This window comes from Musca autumnalis, unplaced genomic scaffold (assembly GCF_047663935.1).
Source record: "Musca autumnalis isolate F117 unplaced genomic scaffold, ASM4766393v1 scaffold_1, whole genome shotgun sequence".
Taxonomy (NCBI): Eukaryota; Metazoa; Arthropoda; class Insecta; order Diptera; family Muscidae; genus Musca; species Musca autumnalis.
The window spans coordinates 324,606,526-324,621,884 of NW_027411644.1; the positions used below are offsets into that span (position 1 = coordinate 324,606,526).

Here is a 15,359-nt window from a genome sequence, read left to right on the forward strand (position 1 = left end):
TGGAAGGTGCTTACACCTGGGAAGTTTTTGCAGATTCTGAAACTACAATGCTTTAATGATTTAAGTTCACATTTTTAGGGGTTCTTTAGGTTTTCACGATTTTGCTTGGAAACCGCGAGTTCTATGTAAATCGGCCTAAAGAAAATGTTGTAGCTGTGAAATTTCGCCACAAGATTGACCTTTATGATGTTTTCGTAGGTTTTACCGTTTTTAAGATATAGAAGTTCAAATTGAGACAATGCAGTGACTTTATCGCCTCCTTATAAAACAATATTATGCTCAGTGCGCCTTAACTAACTTTTGATGAAAACCGCTTACACCTGGGAAGTTTTTGCAGATTCTGAAACTACAATGCTCATAGATGAGAAATATCAAGAAACAAAAAAAATCGGCAGAGGGATTTTCAAATAAATCGCGATTTAAGTTCACATTTTTAGGGGTTCTGTAGGTTTTCACAATTTTGCAAGGAAACCGCAAGTCGCATCGAAATGAGTCTAAAGAAAATGTTGTAGCTGTGAAAATTCTCTACAAGACTGACCCTTATGTTTTTTCGTAGGTTTTACCATTTTTGAGATATAGAGGTTCAGTTCAAATTTTTAGGTTTTTATCTAAAGTCTTCAAGATTTTGCTTGGAAACCGCAAGTCATATCAAAATGGGACTAAAGAAAATGTTGAAGCTGTGAAAATTCTCTACAAGACTGGATGATTTATTTTTTCCTAGGTTGTACCATTTTCAAGGTATAAAAGTTTTATTTGGGAAATTGCAGTAATGACATTGTTTTATAAGGAGGCGATACAGTCACAGTTCACAGCTACAACATTTTCTTTAGGCCCATTTACATAGGGCTCGCGGTTTCCAAGCAAAATCGTGAAAACCTAAAGAACCCCTAAAAATGTGAACTTAAATCGCGATTTATTTGAAAATCCCTCCGCCGATTTTTTTTTTTTTGTTTCTTGATATTTCTCATCTATGAGCATTGTAGTTTCAGAATCTGCAAAAACTTCCCAGGTGTAAGCACCTTCCATTTAAAATTAGTTAAGGCGCACCGTGCCTATTATTACAGAAAATGTTTGTTTAATTGAAAACAAAAATAAATCAAATATTTTTCAAAAAATAAAGGTTTGGTAGTGCTTCGAATAAATTTGAATTCGAAACGTCTTAATGAAACGGACCATTAAAATATTTTCATTTATCGATAATTGTCTTTTGTTATTTACACATATAGTGACACTTCATATTATTTTTTCAAATTTGTGTGCACCATATTTAATATTCTTTTCTATTTTTCTAAATATAACATACACTTTTTTCTATTGAAAATGTTCTTATTTTCATTTTATAAAATAACAAGAAAACGTTTTGTTCCACTTACTTTTCAAATTTAGTTGAAAACAGATAAGAAAAAACTTTATTTCACCAATAAAACTCAGAATTTATTTGGCAGATTATTATTGTTGTCCTCCAAATATTAACTATAAAGTTTCCTTTTTTATTTCACAAAAAAAAAACGTCACAACAAATCAATGCGATTTGTAAAAACACTTTTTTCCTTTGAATTCCAACAAATTGGCAATTGCAACAGTTTCTATTCACTTTTAGTTATTTTTGCTAATTTTACCGCTGGCCAAGGAAAATGTTTCACTTCTTGGTAAGTAGAGGATTTTTGTTTTGTTACGTTGTGCACAGGTCAAATGTCGGTTAACTTTTGCAGAATATTTGCTGACATCCATGGCTCTTATATGTGGACGATGCCATGCGATGCTATGCCGTTAAGTTTGGTGTGGTTCTAAACGTACAGTGGCTACACTAACTTTGTCTAATGGTAAAGTATGAAAGTAAGCGTGTTTGTGTGTGTGTGTGTGCGCGAGTGTCATTTGCTTGTAACACTGTTGCTTTTCTACGCTAACTAAACAACAACAAAAAGGAAAACCTAGCACCCTCATTTACAACAACAACATTGTTGGTAATAGCATTCACCACACACCAACACATCATAGATATCATTACGCATAGCAGTTTATCTAGCTTTTCACAATGCTCCTTCGTCATCATCAACTTTATCACCACCACCACTACTGCTATCAACGTAATTATCTTTTATGCCATCGTCATCAGCTTCCTTAAGCAACAAGTAGTGGTGGGAACAGTATTTAGACAACATGTTGTTTGTTGTATTGAATTTCAACAAACCACAGCCGTTGCTAGCAATGCCACCCACACACAGTTTCCCACCACATTTGGCAAGTTGTTGATGAAGTGTGTGTGTGTGCGCGCTTTGTTTACTTACACGACATGTACACGAATGTCGTTGTATTTCTTTTCTCAAATAGATAACAGGTGGGAACACTTTACCAATACATCGGAATTTACAATACCAAAAGGTGAATTTTTAGTTGGAAGTTGGTATTAGTGACATGGCGCGCATTTAAAGTATGTTTTGCAAGCAGATGCTTACAAACGGGCAAACCTAAACTTTTGTTGATATCTAGGGGTGAAAGTTCTAAGTAAAATATTTCTAAATCTTCTATGTCAAGGCCTCTTCGCAAGCTGTTTCTAGATCTACCTTTGTCTTTTGGATTCCACTAAGTAATACTCAATAACTGATTTTAGCATCGGGAAATTCAAATGTTAAAATTCTATAAGGTTTATTCGGTTTTTTTTTCGACTGAAATATCAGAATATAAAACAGTCACTGAATTTTTGTAACTTTCGGGAAGGATGGACTTCCTCAATAATATATAAAGCCACTGGATATAATGCTCAACGGCAATGACATCCATATCAAATAATTTTGGATGTTATGACGACGTAGGGCAATGCAAAGTACGTTACCTCAATGAACTTCTTACTTACTTACCTACTCACTTACTTAGCTGGCCCATTACAGAACATTTGTTCCATAGGCCGAACTAAGAAAAGATCTCCATTTCTCTCTATTTGTTGCTTCGCACTCTGGAATACCGTGCCTTTTCATCTCATCATCAACTTGTTTGCGCCATCGTTTCCTTGGCCTGCCAATTTGCGTGCGCCGCCAAGCGGTCCGTATTTATACGCCTTTTTAGCGGGTTCATCTTCGCTCATTCGTATGATATGGCCTAGCCAACGCAATCGCTGCATCTCGATACGTTTAACTATATTGATGTCGTTGTATAGCAGATACAGCTCGTGGTTCACGCGACGTCGATATTCACCGTCAACGCAGATTGGTCCGTAGATCTTTCGAAGAAATTTTCTCCCAAACACACCAAGCACTGCCGTGTCTGCTTGCGCAAGTACCCAGGCTTCGGAGCCATACATCAGCACGGGTAGTATCAGTGTTTTGTAGAGAGTTATTTTTGTTTGACGAGATGCTTACTTAAACCAAGCATTGGTATCGTCCAATTATCTCGTTGACCATAGGCATTAGTCGTTCGCACAATATCCCTGACACGATCTTGTGGGAGTAGATTTATGCCCCTATAGTTAGAGCATACAGTCTTACCTCCCTTCTTGTGGACGGGGCACAGGATACTCAGGATCCAATCGTCGGGTACTCGTTCTTCCTGCCAGATGGTGCTAACTAGCTGGTAAATACACCTTATCAGCGTGTCGCCTCCGGTTTTGAACAGCTCGGCTGGTAAGCCATCGGCTCCTGCTGCCGATTTATTGCTGTCTTTACCTCATCTTGGCTGGGCGGTATGCATTTAATTCCATCTTCTGGGATTGGGTCTGTGGTAACTACGTCGTCTTCGTTGCTATTGGATACCAACAGTTTTGAAAAATGTTCTTTCCATATCCTGAATACACTATCTGTATAAGTTACCAGATTACCTTACTGGTCTCTACAGGAGGATGTGCCAGTTCCAAAGCCATCAGTTTGATGTTTCACTCTTTGGTAGAATTTTGGGACTTCATTCTGTCTTCTGTACATCTCGATTTGTTCACACTACCGCTTTTCCATCTCTCTCTTTTTCCGGCGGAAAAGACGTTTCTCCTCTCTCCTTTTCTCCCGATACCTCTCTCGTGCGCTACGCGTTGCTACTGATTGTAAAGTAGCCATATATGCCGCATTTTTCTCTTCAGTAGCAGGAGACACTCCTGGTTATACCATGGATTCCTTGGTGGAGGTCTCTGGTATCCAAGTACTGATTTTGCGGATGTTTGCATGGAGTGAACAATGTTTTACCATTGTCCTGATATGTTATCGGGACAGGGAGTGCATTGATTAAGCAGTTGGGCCAGTTGAGTAGAATATGTTGTGATTGCAGCTTACCGATGTCCAACTTCCGCGTTGTGTCTGTTTGCACATTGTTTGCTACGTTTAGTCTGGTACGTGCCTTTGCTGCAACAAGGTAGGGGCCCGAGTCTATGTTTGCACCTCGGAACGATCGGACATCCTACACGCTTGATACATGTCTTCCATCTATCACAACGTGATCAATTTGATTTCTTGTTCTTTGATCTGGCGACAGCCAGGTGCCCTTATGAATATCGAGATGCTTAAATCTGGTACTGCTAACTACCATGTTTCTTGCAGCTGCAAAGCCTATCAGCCTCATACGATTGTCAGATGTTTCACTGTGGAGACTGAATTTCCCGATTGTTGGGCCAAAGATATTCTCTATTCCAATTTTGGCATTAAAATCGCCTAGTATAATTTTAATGTCATGGACAGGGCAACGGTCATACGTTTCTTCTAAGAGCTCGTAAAATATATCTTTGGTCTGTTCGTCCTTGTCTTCAGTGGGAGCATGAGCGCAAAAAAAGTTGATGTTGAAGAATTTTGCTTTTAATCGAATTGCAGCGAGTCTTTCATTCACTAGGGTGAAGCTGGAGACCAGATGTTTTAACCTCCGACCAACTACAAATCCGCAAGCAAACTCATGCTTTGTGTCATGGCAGCTATAATACAGTGCGTCACCTTTAGGTGTTGTTGTGACGCCTTCCCCGTTACATCGTATTCCCTGTATGGTAGTAATGTCGGCCTTATACTTTTCAAGTACATGTGCCAATGCGTAAAGTGCACCTTCCCTATAAAGAGTGCGAACATTCCAGGTGCACATTCGCAGATCATGGTCCTTAAAACGTTTGCGGGTTTCGTCAGCTTTAGAGGGGTTTGTTTTTCTTTTCTTTCGTTTTTTTTCATATTAGGCTGGTTTTTCTAGGGGAGGGTAACTAACCCAACGCTCAAACCCAAAATTTTAACGTTGTTATGGGTGATCGCGCGGCACATGTTAGCTTACTATCTTTAACGGGTGTTAAAGGCAGCTCCCCAGGTGACACTACGGGGAGGTCAGTGTCCACTTGAGATGAAAGAGGGACCAAGATAAATCCTGGGCTTTGCCATGTTAAAGCCGGTCAGAACCGTTCCTTGGTATCTTCCATCCCCTACGTCAGTTGATCTGATCTTGGGAATCATTCCTTTCGATAGTTATCGCACTCACCAGCCATTTAAGTCACCGTAGGATTTTAGGCTTGAGGCATGGAATTGCCCACGAAAAACATAATATCGCTGTAGGGGAACATGCGGTAAACATTTCCAAAGGATTTTCAAAAAGCAATAAAACTGCACTTAAGCCAAAATTTTGAACTTTTGTGAGAAAGGTACCCGAAGATGATGTCCGATATGCAGCTACTAGGGACTTGATGTACATTTTGAAGGGATTTTACGATGGCCAGAGTTTTGCCAAAATCGGATATTCAATACATCATTTGACATGCTCATCAGTTGTTGTTGTTGTAGCAACGCAAATATGTTCGTTCATATATATTTTCCATGTATTATACTCTGGTTGCTCTGTATCCAGAAAGAAACAAATAACTGTAATATAAAATTTTATGTATTGTATTTCTTAATACGAGGAGAACTACTGTTGACAGTTTTAAGCCTAACTCAGGACAGTTGTTGTGTTATTTACAGTGACAGAATTGTGACACCTCCAAAACTTGGTTTTTGATCTCTTCAACAGAATCTTCTGGCGACGAAAACCGTTGATCACGCATTTTTTCTTGATGTTCGGAAATAAAATGAAGTCCTTGGGTGCCAAGGCAGGGCTGTACGGTGGATGACCCATCATTTTGTCCGGTCGAAATGGCGCTGCTTTGAATGGATCTTTGAGAGTTGTCATTGTCATGGTTCACATTTATTCGTCTTCTCATTCGAATTTCCCCGGAGACTTCAGGCAATCTAACTGTAGTGAACCACTCAGAATTAACCTACGTGACTCAAGCAATATAGTCGGCACATTATCAGTTTTGCCGAAGAAACTTGCGACCATTTGCTTAAAAGTGGTTCTGCCATCAACAACTTTCGCAGAATTTGGCTTGGCTTCGAAAAACCACACGGTCGATTGCTTTTTTGTTTCGGGCTCATACGCATAGATCCAAGATTCGTCGTTTGTGACGATCTTATAAACGTCGTTTGAAGCACCGCGATCGTATTTGTTCATTTTTTTAAAGAAACCAGTAAAAAGTATCAGTCGGCTTTACCGGCCTACGTGAATTTAAACCTTCCTTCTACGGACATATCGGATGTATTTAGGGTCATTTCAGAATTTGTTGTCTCTTTTTAGAAATTTGAACTTGCCGACAAAAATGTGGATTTGGATTAAAGTTTCATTCAAATGTGTTGGGGAGTAGGTACATGAAGGAATGGACCCACATAGTCCATTATGGCAGTGGATCTTAACTTGGTGGTCATATATTTTCGATAGATGTCGCGCCCACTAGTCATTTCAGTGGATCATCGTATAACTTTTGGACCAGTATGCTAGAGGGCATGGACTAGTTCACGAAAAACATAACATCGCTGTAAACAGGACCACAACAAACAGCATCTGTATATATTTCCAAAGGATCTTCGAACAGACACTAAACTACATCTAGACACAAATGTTGAACTTTTGTGGGAGAGGTACCCTAAGGAGAGGACTGATATGGCCCGTTTTCGAATATGGACAAAATATTAGGAGATCCAAAGTTTAGACCAAATCGGTTGCTTCCTTCATCAGATATGGCGTGTATCATTTAAATAACATTTTTTTAATTTTTGGGGGAGTTTCCTAAGTTGTGAACCGGTTTTGCGCACCTTCGAACTGAAACTAAGTTTGGACAAAATATGACGAAGGCCAAATGGGTTGATCATATCGAAAGTTATCGTGCTCTCCAGCCCCTACATATGGTGCCAAGGTGTTTTTTACAACTTTCGAGCTGTTTTCTCAAGAAGTATGGACTTGAACCTGAAAAACCTTTTACTTTCGTGATTGAGGCAGCGAATGCAAGTTGCTTCAACAAAAATCAAAGTTCGAGAGCAGGTCTTAAAGTGGACTTATCCGAAATTTTGTAACCAAAGGAGTGGAGAAATATATTTCATATTTGAACCTGATCTATATCTGGTATACATATATATTAGGATATATATTAGAATTGGCAGATCCGTTTAAGAGTTATCTTGCTCTCCTACCACTACACACGGTGTCATAGGGTTTTTTTTGCAGTTTTCAGGCAGTTTTCTTCTCAGGAAGTATGGACGTACCCCTAATGAAACTTGTACCGTCGTATAGGGGACAGTAAATACAAGTTGTTGCAACAAAAATTAAAACGATTCGAGAGCAGGGCCTAAACTGAACTTTTCCGAAATTTTGTGTGGGATACGTTTAGACTAAAAACTGTCAAACTTTGCAGAAAAATGTCAAATGGCGTCTGACAACACTACGTGTTGCTTAGCCCGCAACATTTTTAGTTCCCCTCGTATTTTCCAATGCTCTACACGGCTATGTGGTGGTATTTTTTATATTCGCTAAAAATGCTGCAATGTTATAACACTACTGCAGACGTCACAGATTTTTTCTATTAATTTTAATGAAAAATATTTATTCATAAATATAAAATATTTAACTGTTTTCCTTGCTAACACATGCATATATACATATATATTTAAATGTTTTGTAGTTTGTGTTGTGTACGATTATTCATGTTATATTTTTTCAATAACGGTTAGTTAGTTTACGCCCTACACTCTGTACTTATTGGAAAATGTTTCAAAATACACCCACAATTCTAAATACAAATGCACATTCTTCTATGCCATTATTAACCAGAGAAATGTCAAGCAAAGAGGACAAATTCATATTTGTTTGGGTGAGAGAAGCAAAGATAAGTTTGTTGCAGTTGTGGTCTATTGCGTATTCTAAGCGGTTTTGTAGGAAAAGTCGTAGAACCACAAAATACATAATAACTACAAAAATCATTAACATTTTCTATTTAACTAAAGGAAGTTAATATGCATACATGACATATGTTTAACAATATTCTCAAAAGTTAATAATTCTGCAGAAATCGATAGACAAGATGCAAGTACATAACGTCGGTGTCATGCTTAAGTGTTCCATACGCCATCTGCCTGATTCGAGAAAAACTCAAGTTAATGTTTAAGGCCATACAGAATAAAAACGGTGCAATAATCCAATACTTTAAGAGCTCAGTTCTACTTAACCCTTTCGGCCCCGCTCCAGAACCGAATGTCTAAAAATTATGTTTTTGTGATAGCAAAGCTTGTTAGCTCCAAATTAAGGATTTTTGAAGATTTGAAACTTCGGGAGTTATTGGGGAACCAGATATTGGAAGTTGCTTATAAGCATAGATGAACACCACACTTTGACACAGGTGTTCCTTTCCTGTCTTGCTAAAACTACGTCGACCTTTTTCTCCCATACCACCCAATGACGAATTTGGCAGGTCGTAAGTAACTTTACGGCGCTTGGAACTGGAACAGAACGCTCGACTCTCTCTGGATACTTTACAACACGTAGTTCAATGGTGCTATCTTCTAGCAGATTGATCTCTATTTCTTCATCTCTCTCCAAAATTTCGTTCAAACCATTCTACATAAACTCTTCTTCTTCATCTTCGCACTCTTCATCAGAAGACTTGTTTCAGTCGAACTCCAGAATGGCTTGTATATTTGTTTCCAAAGCCGTTTAGGTGGTTTGTTCATATTTTCGATTTCAATGGTTTTCACTATCACCGTGGACCAAAGTTGCTTATAAGCAACTTCAAAAAAGAAAAAAATATTGTAAAGGAACAATGCCACATTTTTTTGAAAATGTTATTTTTGTTTTATAACTATACCTGTTAGTAATAACAATGCGTATTTGTATTTTTAAAATTATTATTTAAAAATATTTTTTTAAACTTTACTTTATGCACTATTTTTTTAGAGCGCGCGATTTGCTAGACTTCATAGTGAATAATGCATAATAAATAGGTCGATCTTCACATAACTGATAGTTTTGCTGTTGTTTTTTATTCTCAGAACTTCAATTAACCAAACCAATGCGAGTTTTGTTGAGAAAATCCCATCAGTTTCAAATTAAACCATGCTAAAAATCGAAGTTGCTTATAAGCAACGTTGGGGTCGAAAGGGTTAACTGAAATCATAGAATATATCAGTAGTTTATTTTAGTCAGATATCTGTGATAGTCTAGAAGTTATGGCAAATTTTTATAATTGCAAAAAGTTGCCGAATTGTTCCATGGAATCTTTTTTCCATGTTTTTGGCAGATTGTGTCACATGGAACACGTTTTGTCACATTTCAACCAAAACACTTTTTATCAATCGTGTTCCACCTCCCTTATATGAGGTGCTACTGTGAAGTTTAAAAATCAGGACTTTAAATGAAACATTTATTTTTCTCATATAAATACAATAAGGACCATTATTATAGGTTTCCTTTACATTTATTTAAGGGATTTCCTCCACTTATCACTATTTTGTATACCCTCCACCATAGGATGGGGGTATATTAAGTTTGTCACTACGTTTGCAACTACTCGAAATAATAATTGTAGACCCCCAAACTATATATATTCTTGATCAGCGTGCAATTCTACATCGATATAGCCATGTCCGTCCGTCTGTCTGTCTGTCCGTCTGTCCGTCTGTGGAAATCACTCTAGCGTCCGAACGGATTGACGTAGGTTGATGAAATTTTGGGAAAATATGTTATATTTACGTAGGACTTTTGGTATTGAAAGCGGGCTATGTAGGTCCACGCTTTCGTATAGCCCCCATACAAAATGGCGCGTGACGCGTCGTCGTTTTAAGGAATTTCTAAGATATTTGGCCCATTTTACCACAGAATTGGTTGTAATTTGGTATTTTGTGTCTTCAGAGGCCAGAAAACATTCTTACTAAAGTTGGGTTATACAGGTCCACGTTTTGGTATAGCCCCCACATAAGGCCCCTTATAAAGTACGCGTCATTTTAATATATTTTGAATGTATAAGACCCATTTGACCAAAGAATCGGTTGTAACTTTGTATTTTGTGTTTCCAGAGGCTAAGAAACATTTCTACCATAAAATGTTTATATAGGTCCACGTTTTGATATAGCCCCTATAAGACGATATCTCCCGATTTTCGGTATTTTGTAGGTTTTGGCCTCATTATCACACCGAGATGGCTGAAATTTGGTATTTAGTCTTCGTTGGGGGTATAAAACTTTCCCCCAGAAATTTGTAGGTATAGGTCCACGCCATCATATAGCCCCCATAGAACGGTACCTTCCGAATTTCGGTATTTTGAAGGTTGTGGCCTCAATATTTCACCGAAATGGCTGAAATTTGGTGGTTAGACTTCATTTGGGGTATAAAATATTCCATATGAAATTTTTCGGTATAGGTCTACGCCTTCATATAGCCCCCATAGAACGAATTCGGAAAATTATAAATATTGGTCCATGTTTTGGAAAGAACAAAAATGTCGCCCCATATTAACTGTTTTGAAGGGAGTATTATCAGTTGAGATATATGTATTACTCCTGCAATAAAAGGTAGAGTTTAGTACTTTCATAAACGAAATAAAACTAATTGTTCCTATTCACTTCAATACACTTCGTGGTGGAGGGTATAAAAAGTTCGGCCCGGCCGAACTTAACGCTTTTCTTACTTGTTTGTGGTAAAATCGGACAGAACGTATTGATATTTTGCATATCTAAGGTAACATAAAATATTTAACTCGTTTTTCTTATAATACCATTTTTTTAATCGGTGTCCACACTAGCTTCAAGTCGAATGAACGTTTTTGCGTATACTTTTGTGGACTTACATCAACATTTTGTCTTTAAACAAGGGATTTTTTGTTTAAACGATTGATAAATTTTCGTTTTCATATAACAGTACATATTCAAAAATATTTGAATTTAGAAACTATTATTCTTCAGTTTTTAAACCAAGTCCTTTATAAAAAATTGTTCCATACGCCACACTTTTCCGTAACTTGGCAAAATAGGGCGGTGCTGTTATATGTATTTATATTATATTTGTTAAAAGTGTTAGAAAAGTTATAACCCTAATGTACATAAGTATGAATATTTAATTATTAGAAATCTAACATATTGCTACTAACTTTAAACCTTATGTTTTTTTTCTTTTGCCGCAAAACAAATAATCGATATCCCTGGTGTTACGGGATTGTGATCCTTCTACACCCACTATTTTCATAAAACATTTACACATTTAAATATCCTTTCTTAAATATATTGATGCAAATTTTCCAAGTTCTATTGCAAAAATTTTAACACGCAGCATTTAATGGAATTTTCTATTCCAGTCACACAATTTATTTTCGTGACAATCGTTTTCTTAGCTCTACTCTAATTTGCATGTAATGTGTCACTCGTGTGGTTCCAACATTCCTAACACTTTCAACAGGGGTCACTATTCGTGCGTAAAAGTGCATAGAGTTCAAATTAAAAATGAAAAACAGCTAATGATTGTTAGCAAGGGTTGGTTGTTTGTTTGGATTCCTTGCACTGTAGGAAATTTTAAAATAATTTCGTGTTATTTTGGATAAACAAAAACTATATCACACGTTCCATCCGGGAACAAAAGGAGAGACTCACAGAAAAGACCAGTGGTCGATTTTATACTTAGGTTTGTGTTCCCTGCCCACCTTTCAGTTTTGCCTGTTTTCGCAATCGGGTTACCCTGAACAAATCATTTGAATGTGACATTAAATTGCAACAAAATATTCATAAGAATTTCTCAAAGTCAAATGTTTTCTCGTTAAGTTCCACCTACAAGACAAGATGTTTTCTTTAATATTTACGTTTGTGGTCACAGTGTCCTGCCTTAACTATTTTTGTGTGCTTAATTTCTTAAATAAGGAATTCAAATTTTCAAATTAGGAAGTGACAAACAAATATTTCCTGTGCACATAGAAAGCTTATGCGCTGGCTACAGCTCTGTGCTGCTGCGATGATAGTTTTAAGAAATCCTGAGCGCAGTCTTCTCCACTATGGAGGGGGTATACGGTATGAATTGTTTTATGCTGTTATAACAAAATTTTATGAACTAAAGTATCTATTATCTTATTATGCAAAAATAGGCATGGGTAAAGTTTTCGAATACTCGCTCGAATTCCACTCGCGAGTGGAGGGGAACAACTTGCCCCCACCCCACCACAAAACAAAAACTAACCGCACCCTCTAATAAACTTGCCCCCTACCCTCAAAAAAATGCCCTAAAATTTACCAGCTCCCCCCAATTTTCACTCGCGAGTAAATCGGAGCCCTGCACATCGGTAGAAATCACTGAAGTTGCAAATGAATTGAGATATGTTTCTGAAATTTTGGACAAACTCAGCCTGTGTCTATGGGTAATTATGGGCTGAATATGAACAATATCGGCCAATGATTTGGTATATCTCCCGAATGTTTTGGTATATCCCCCATTAAGCCACATTATTGCAGCAAATTAGCTGTTATTTGGTACTTCAGGCTTCTAGTGGTCACAAAACATTTCCACAAAAAATTGTGGACGTAGGTCCAGGTTTTGATATAGCCCCCTTGTAACCGTACCACCGATTTAAGTTATTTTGAATATAATGACCACATTTTCCAACGCAATTGGCTCTAATTTTGCGTGCCGTTTCCCAGTGTGTGTAAAATCGTCTTCCAAAAAATGTCCAATATGGATTTAGGTTTCGATGTAGCCCTCTCTAATGTTACCCCCGGGTTCGTTGAATTTTTACTTGTTATCCCATATTTATAAAAATATTTAGCTATAATGTGGTATTTTAGTGTATCCGGGGATAGAACTCCTCCTTGTCAAGATTGGTCCATATTTTGTACAGCTAAATTTGTTCCAAATGTACAGCTAAATTTGTTCCAAATTTAAGCTAAATCGCATGTTTTAAAGTTGCAGTTATCAAAAGATTTGCAAATATTTGCAGACATAATGTGGTTATTTTGAATCCGAAGACTCTAATTTAATTTACTACAAAATAATCGAACGCAAGTTCGGGCAAGTTTACAAGATGCACTCGATGGGACAAGCGCGTATAACCCATTAAAACACTATAAAAATTGTATTTTTGACGATTTATTGCTACATAACTATGTACCTCAGGCCCCAAAATATTTTTTATAATTTAAGTCACATCCTCCGCTATAAATTAAAAATAAATGTTTTTTATATTAATTTTCTCGTTTAGAGTTAAGCTTGATGATCGGAAATTATTTGCTAATGAAAAAGGAAAGCCAAGGAGTCGAACCCACATAGTCACCAAATTACGTTACCTGGTTTCATTGGTGGTAAAGCAAATCTTCGGACGTATCGAGTATGTAATGGCTTCTCTGTCCTAGAACTTATCGTTTTTCAAATGCAAATGTGTTTTGTACATTTACGCGGATACTTGGCCACAGAAATGTTTTTTCTTCACGACAAACGCTTTTTTGGCGCTGCCTTTGAAGTTATGAGTTTTGGCTTTGAACGCTAACACGCCGTGACAACATTTTTTGATATGTTTTCAAGGACGCGGGTTCAAATCCTAGCTGGGAGCAACATTTTTTGTAATTGTCGTTTAATTTTTTTAATTTTGCGCCGTTAGATCAGTGGTTTCGACCAGTGTGCCCTGGGGGAAACAAAACAATCTCCAAAACAACGTAAAAACGAAAAATTTTGGTAAAGTTTTTAAAATATATCTTATACCCTAGACAGACGGCAGCGTTAATTTGCATTAACTGCCTTAATTCAAATTAATTCGTGCATTATCCACATTCTTAATGCACAAAATCAAAGGAAATTTAAACTGAATTTAGGTATTTCAATATGGCAATGCTGTAAAAGAGAGCCCATATTCATGTAGGAGAGAGAGCATATTCATGCTCTGAGACACAATTTGCATTGCAAACAACAACAAAACAGTTGTTTACCAGCAAACAGCTGTTTCGTAAATGCAGAAACTGTCGTCTGTCAGGGTAAAATTACATACAGTTCTTAATGCAAATTAACGCTGTCGTATGTCTAGGGTATTATAGCGTTTTTCCTGGAAGACACGTACCGCCGTGTGCAATGCACATACCATTATACCTTGTGCTAGGAGGCTTGAATGCTTTAGAATTCTGTACTAAGTAATGACCAGAGGGATACAGCACTGGCCGATCAAATTGCTCGGTGAATGAAGACGCTCCTACGAGGGTTAGAGGAGATTGCCACAGCTCGCCAGATATCGCCATTGTGACACCGGGGCCCTATTCCACGAAACAACTTATCAACATTTCATTTTGCACTTAGCAATATTTTTGACAATTCGCAAATTTTTCCGTTCCCTAGAACCCTTATTTTTAATGAGTGATAAGTTGCTAAAGATAAGTTGAGTTTGCTAAGTTTTCAAAAAAAAAAAAAAATTTGCGGGGTAAACGTTCTCTTTGCCAATGTACATTGTTAAAATAAGTAAAGTTTTTAAAACGTTACGAATGGAGATTTTGTTCGGAAATATTGAAAACACGCTAATGACAAGGAATTCCCTCTCCCAACTTCCACCCTCAGAACCATCGCCCTCAGAACTTCCACCTTGCGAAGCACACCCTTCTGAACTTCCACCCTGCGAACAACCCCATTCCGAGCTTCCGACCGAACAACCCCCTCCGAACCACCCCACAAATCATTTAGACTAAACTCTAATACAGAGTTTTTTATGTTATGTTATTTTGTTTTATTTTATTTTATGTTATTTTGTTTTATTTTATTTTATTTTATTTTATTTTATTTCATTTCATTTCATTTCATTTCATTTCATTTCATTTCATTTTATTTTATTTTATTTTATTTTATTTTATTTTATTTTATTTTATTTTATTTTATTTTATTTTATTTTATTTTATTTTATTTTATTTTATTTTATTTTATTTTATTTTATTTTATTTTATTTTATTTTATTTTATTTTATTTTATTTTATTTTATTTTATTTTATTTTATTTTATTTTATTTTATTTTATTTTATTTTATTTTATTTTATTTTATTTTATTTTATTTTATTTTATTTTATTTTATTTTATTTTATTTTATTTTATTTTATTTTATTTTATTTTATTTT

The 15,359-nt window shown here is 36.5% G+C and overlaps 1 protein-coding gene across 2 annotated transcripts in view; it reads right to left on the reverse strand.

The window, feature by feature from the left end:
* Positions 1 to 15,359, reverse strand: part of AstA (allatostatin A) — a 74,318-nt gene that overhangs the window by 48,754 nt on the left and 10,205 nt on the right. Inside the window, exon 1 of one of the 2 annotated variants that reach the window (XM_073962679.1) lies at positions 1,374 to 1,800. The exons of the other annotated variant lie outside the window; for it this stretch is intronic. The gene's annotated coding sequence lies outside the window, so the exon portion shown is untranslated. Of the gene's footprint in view, positions 1 to 1,373; positions 1,801 to 15,359 lie in introns of those variants that run through there. 2 annotated transcript variants of the gene reach the window in all.